Below are 7,049 nucleotides of genomic sequence, written 5' to 3' on the forward strand. Positions count from 1 at the left end.
CCTGTGGGGTCAAAATGCTCACTATACCCCTAGAAAAATGCCTTGAGGGGTGTAGTTTCCAAAATGGGGGTCACTTTTGGGGGGTTTCGACTGTTTAGGTACCACAAGACCTCTTCAAACCTGATATGGTGCCTAAAATATATTCCTAAAAAAAGGAGGCCCCAAAATCCACTAGGTGCTCCTTTGCTTCTGAGGCCGGTGCTTCAGTCCATTAGGACACTAGGGCCACATGTTGGATATTTCTAAAAACTGCAGAATCTGGGCAATAAATATTGAGTTGTGTTTCTTTGGTAAAACCTTCTGTGTTACAGATTTTTTTTTTTTATTACAAATGAATTTCGGCAAAAAAAATGAAATGTGTAAATTTCACCTCTACTTTGCCTTAATTCCTGTGAAACGCCTAAAGGGTTAAAATACTTTCTGAATGTGGTTTTGAATACTTTGAGGGGTGCAGTTTTCAAAATGGGGTGATTTATGGGGACTTTCTAATATAGAAGGCTCTCAAAGCCACTTCATAACTGAACTGGTCCATGAAAAAGTAGCCTTTTGAAACTTTCTTGAAAATATGAGAAATTGCTGCTAAAGCTCTAAGCCTTGTAACGTCCTAGAAAAATAAAAGGACGTGAAAAAAAATTATGCAAACATAAAGTAGACATATGGGGGATGTTAACTAGTAACTATTTTGTATGGTATTACTATCTGTTTTACAAGCAAATACATTTAAATTTAGAAAAATGCTAATTTTTGCAAATTTTCGCTAAAATTTGAAGTTTTTCACAAATAAATATTGAATGTATCGACCAAATTTTTTCACTAACATGAAGTACACAATGTCACGAGAAAACAATCTCAGAATCACTTGGATAGGTAAAAGCATTCCAGAGTTATTACCACATAAAGTGACACATGTCAGATTTGAAAAAATCATCTGTGTCCACAAGGCCAAAACATGCTGAAGGGGTTAAGCCATGCATGTTTTGGTAATTTTATTTCACTTTTTTTACTCATTCTAATATCTAATATCCAAAGCAAATTTACATCCTTGTTTGTTTTTTGTTTTTTTGTATGAGTGGTAGTATGCATGGTATGTCTGAGTTTGTAAGGGCATGTGCTTTTTAAGCCATGCATGTTTTGTTAATTTTATTTCACTTTTTTACTCATTCTTTCTTCCACTTTCTTTTTTGATTTTCACACACTTTTTACCTACTATTTAATAGGTGGGGTACACATTGTGGTTATCGCATACACCATTATACACATTCACTCTTCCATGGGTTGCATCGTTCTTCTGTCATTGAACTTGATCCGTCCGTCACCCGTCGTACGGCACATGCACTGGTTGCCGCGCCGTGTTTTTCCTGGTGTCGGCACCGGCGCATTCGCACTAGGTACGGGTGGTGTGGTGCTTAGTCCTTCCCCCGGTTGCCGCTTTAGGCATGCACGGAGGGCCGCTATGTGTGGCAGCCCTAGCACATGCGCGTTGTGTGCGGGTGGGGTTGGGGGAGGTGATTTTGTGCTGCACTGGGCATGCACAGAGTCTCCTGTCATACAATATGGCGCTGGCTTCTGACGCATGCGCATAGCGTTCCAACGGACGCCAATACATTCATCTGCCTGTCGCTCATGGCGAGGAGGGAGAGGTAAGTGGGTGCTACTTTGCACCCATTTATTTATAATTATAATCAATATACTCCCTATATAAGACTCTGCTTTCTACTATATCAGTAACCCTGAGGAAGCCAAGTTGTGGCGAAACCCCTGGGGTACTTCATACCTCCATTACTCCTCTTTATGGACACTTCATGATGTTTTAGGACATGTTCATTTTTACGGTTTGATGCAAAATTTTCTTTACCCATGTCCTTACCATTGTTATTATTATTTGAGAGGTACTTAGATAGGTATTTTACTGGGGTTGATTGTATTGGGCTGCTTATCAGGGCAGCATCCCTCAATTAGACCAGGTATTGCAGCCATCTGCTTTTTTAAGTGATTTTATTATGTTTTTGTGGAGTAATTATTTTCAATAAATTTATGTTTTACTCTACCTCCAGTGTCTATAGACTTTTTGCCATATACATACCCGTGTGTATGTTCCTTGTCCCTATCCACTTTAGTTTTTTAGGGTACGTGGCAACAAATTTGCGGTGCCCGCCGATGTTTTATTTTTGCTTTTGTAAATGGGCCACCATTGCCAGGTCCTATTCTTTCCATCACCAAACTTCTGAGACTTCAAGTAGGAGTTCTTCACTTGGAACTAATTGCTTTATATGTCCTGCCAAACCCTATTAACTCCATCCTGCTGGGACTGCCTTGGCTTCGCCAACACGCTCCTGTCCTCGACTGAAATTCCAGAGAGGTTCTCCAATGCCCCCCCCCCCCCCCCCCCCCGATGTCTTCACCGCTGCCTGCCTCAGGTTCATCCTGTTCTGTCTCCACTGCCTCAGTCGCTCTCTGGATTGCCCCCACAGTATGCCAGTTTTGCGGATGTTTTTAGCAAGAAGGAGGCAGAGGTTCTTCTTCCTCGTCGTCGCTATGACTGTTCTATAGAGTTTCTCCCTGAAGCTTCACCCTTTGTGGATGGGTTTATCCTCTCTCCTTAACTGAAACCCAGGCCATGTCGAATTATGTCAAGGAGAATCTCGAGTGGAGGTTCATCAGGAAGTCTTCTTCACCAGCCAGAGCCAGATTCTTCTTCATTGAGAAAAAAGATGGATCACTCTGAGCATGTATTGATTACCATGGTTTAAGATTAATCACGGTCAAAAACAAGTCCCCCATGACGCTAATCTCTGAGCTCTTCGATAGGATTCGTGGGGGCCAAGATTTTCACGAAGCTGGATCTACGCGGGGCGTATAACCTGTATCCGCAATGGTGACGAATGGGAAACTGCATTCAACACCCAAGACGGTCACTACGAATATCTTGTGATGTCCTTTGGACTGTGCAACGCTCCAGACATGTTTCAGGAATTTGTAAACTACATCTTCCGGGATCTTCTCTATGTCTGTGTGGTGGTTTATCTGGACGACATCTTGATTTACTCACCAGATCTGATGACGCATTGGAAGCGTGTACGCGAAGTCCTGTCGCGGTTAAGGGAGAACAACCTATACACTAAACTTGAGAGGTGCGTATTTGAAAAACAATCCTTGCCCTTCTTAGGCTATATAATCTCTGATCATGCACTTCAAATGGATACGGTGAAAGTGAGTTCTGTCTTGTAGTGGCCATGTCCTCAACGTCTTCGAGCCATAAAGGGATTTCTAGGATTTGCCAATTTCTATGGTCAATTCATCCCAAATTTCTCATCTCTTACTGCTCCCATCTTCAGCAAGAAGGAGGCTGATGTCATTCCTCCCCATCATCCCTACGATTGTCCAATTGAATTGCTCCCTGAAGCTTCATCGCCTCGTGGTGACAGTTTACCCTCTCTCCTTCCCTGAAATCCAGGCCATGTCAGCATAGGTCAAGGAGAACCTCGAGAGGGGGTTTATCAGAAAGTGTACTTCTCCAGTCGGAGCGGAGTTCTTTGTAGAAAAGAAAGATGGATCTCTCTGGCCATGTATCGACTACCGTGGTTTAAACCAAATCACTGTCCAGAACAAATACCCCCTTGCCGCTAATCTCTGAGCTCTTCGACAGAATTTGTGGGGCCTAGATTTTTACTAAGCTGGATCTATGCGGGGCTTATAACTTGATCCATATCCGCACAGGTGATGAATGGAAAACCACATTCAACGCCCGAGACGGTCACTATGATTATCTGTGATTCCCTTTGGACTGTGTAACGCTCCAGCTGTGTTCCAAGAATTCGTAAACAACATGTTCCGGGATCTACTGTATGTCTGTGTGTTGGAATATCTGGACGACATCTGGATTTACTCACCAGATGTGACGAAGCATCGGAAGCATGTACGCTAAGTCTTGTTGCGGTTAAGGGGGAATAACCTCTAAGCCAAACTCAAAGTGTGTATTGAAAAAAAATCCTTGCCTTTTCTGGGCTATATAATCTCTGATCATGGACTCCAGATGGATCCAGAGAAAGTGAAATCGGTCTTAGAGTGGCCACGTCCTCAAGGTCTCTGTGCCATACAGAGATTTCTTGGTTTCGCAAATTTCTATTGTCAATTCATCCCAAATTTCTTGTTTTTTAGTGCTCCAATCTCAGCTCTCACCAAGAAGGTAGTGAACGCTAAGGACTGGACCCCTGAGGCAGATTCGTCATTGATCAGTCTCAAGAGCGCCTTCACTTTGGCTTCTGTTTTTCACCATCCTGATGTGACTCGGCAGTTTTCATTGGAGATTGGCACTTCTTTTATTGTTGCTGGAGCACTCCTTTTCCAAAGAAATTCCAAGGGAAGGAAAGTATCATGTGGATTTTTCGCCAAACTCTTCTCTGCTGCTGAGCGCAACTACTCCATTGGGGACCGTAAATTGCTGGCGGTCAAGTTAGCTTTAGAAAAGTGGAAGCACCTGCCCATCATCATCTTCACGGAGATCACAAGAATCTCACATATTTAGTCTGCACAACGGCTGAACCCTCATCAAGCCAGATGGTCACTGTTCTTTGCCAGATTAGGGTTCCTGTTCCATTTCCGCCATGGAGATAAAAATATTAAGACCGATGCCCTGTCCCGGTCGTTTGAAACGGACAACTCTGAAGAAGACACTCAACATATTGATCCTTCTAGGAATATTGCTGATAACACTCTCCAGATCAAAGATATTCCTCCTGGAAAAATTTTTGTTCATCCTGGGGACATAATTCCAAGCTAGCTGGGCACTTTGGTGTCTGTAAGTCCGTAGGACTTTATCTCTCCTCGCTACTGGTGGCCCACGCTGCCTAAAGATGTTGTGGACTATGTCTCTTTCTGTACCAACTGTGCCCAAAACAAGTCTACCCATTCCAAACCTGCCGGTCTGCTCCAACTTCTGCCAGTTCCTGATGGTCCCTGGCAACACATTGCCATGGATTTTATTACTGATCTTCCTCCTTCTGATGGATGTACCACTGTCAGGGTCGTGGTCGACCGCTTCTCTAAGATGGCACATTTTGTCCCTCTAATTAGCCTCCCCTCAGCTCGTCTGGCTAATCTGTTTGTTCAGCATATCTTTCGTCTGCACGGACTACCCCACCATATTGTGTTTGACCAGGGTGTACAATTCACATCTAAATTCTGGAGAGCCTTATGTAAACTTTTGGATATAAAATTGGATTTTTCATCTGCTTACCACCCACAGTCTAACGACCAAGTTGAAAGAATTAATCAAGTACTTGAAATTTATCTTCGTCATTTTGTATCAGTTCAACACGTCAATTGGGTACATCTTTAACCATGTGCCGAATTCTCATACGAGTGAGTCTACTGCTTCTTCTCCATTCTTCATTGTGTACAAACACCCACTTGTTCCTCTTCCTGTGCCAGAAATGTCTTAAGTGCCTGCAGCCAATTCTTTCGGAAGCTTCCTTCACATTTAGCAGCAAACTACGCGATTCTGCAGGCAGTTGATCGCATGAAGAGATATGCCGACAGGAAAAGAAGGGTTCCTGCTCCATTTCCTGTCAAGGTCTGGTTGTCCTCAAAAAATATTAGTCTGAAGATCCCTTCCCACAAATTCGCTCCCAGATTCCTTGGTCCTTTCGAAGTTTTGCAACAGATTAACCCTGTGTCCTATAAGCTACGTCTACCCTCAAAATTCCCAACTCGTTCCATGTGACCCTTTTAAAGCCTGTGGTCCTGAACCGATACAGCAAGTCTCCTGGCTGTGACTGCTCCCTCCGGTTCTTCTGATGTCTTTGACGTATAGGAGATACTAGACTACAAGAAGGTAGGAGGAAAGACCTTCTACTTGATGGACTGGAAGGGGTTTTGTCCAGAAGAGAGGTCTTTGGAACTTGATGAAAATGTGGATGCCCCAGCTCTCATCAGGAAGTTCCTCCCACGCTCTGGACCTAAGAAAAATGGGGGCCAAAGGGGGACATTCCCCACTTACCGGCAGCAGCGACCGCGGGTCTCCCAGGACTTGCCGGCGTCTCCTCCTCCAGAGAGGCACACACTGCTGTCTCTACCCACTGTTTTCCTTAGGGTGCACACGCTCGTCCCCAGCATTAAAGGGCCAGCGCACACCAGTAACTTAGTTCCTGTCCAATCCCAGCTCATCCGGGACTTTAACGACTCTGCCCACTTCCACCTTGCCTGAGCAATGTTGTGTCTTCCCTACGTTTGTCTTGCAAATGGCTCCTTAGCTGGATCCTGTTTCCCGTATCTGTTTAGTTCCAGTGCCTAAGTTGAGTGTCCGAGACAACTTCACCAACTGTGTCCGATGCCCGTGCCAAACAAACAGAGTGTCCGAGACAACTGCACTACTCCATTCTGATGTCCTAGCCAATTCCAGTGTCTAAGACGACTGCACTACTCCAATTCGGAGCCCTAGCCTCACTTCATCATCCTGCATAGGCCTGCTTCCCCGACTGTCTGGCATTTACACACTTCTGACCTTCCAGGTACTTTAGCATTAGACTCTGTTGATCAGCAGCTGCTCCGCTACGGCAGAGTTGCCTAGTAGGTCCACATACCTGCAAGTCGTTACACAAGCAAATTACAAGGTATTTTCAGGAATAGATAGATCACAAACACAAAAATGTGAACAACACATTCCAACTAAATGATATAAAATGTGTATGCAGGTGCAGGAACATTTTTTTGCACCTGCATTTTTTTTGTCTGCTGTATATTTGCAGTCACAGGCATTCTTGCACCTGCATACACATTTTATATCATTTAGTTGGAATGTGCTGTTAAATTTTTGTGTTTATGTGATCCATATATGTGGGGTTAGTGACTGCCTCCACTTGTTGTTCTTGCACTCCTGCCATTGAGCGCTGGGTGATTTTAATTAGTTCAATGCTGGATCCTACCATCCCCAGGTATATATGTAGGCTTAGTCCCAGTTCTGGGTGTATGTGCAGCGTAGTTTCCCACCTTACAGAGGTCCCCTTGTCGTGGCAGGTGGGCAAACACTTTTTGATCAAAGTGTGCACTAA

Source organism: Rhinoderma darwinii, chromosome 1 (genome assembly GCF_050947455.1).
Source record: "Rhinoderma darwinii isolate aRhiDar2 chromosome 1, aRhiDar2.hap1, whole genome shotgun sequence".
NCBI lineage: Eukaryota > Metazoa > Chordata > Amphibia > Anura > Rhinodermatidae > Rhinoderma > Rhinoderma darwinii.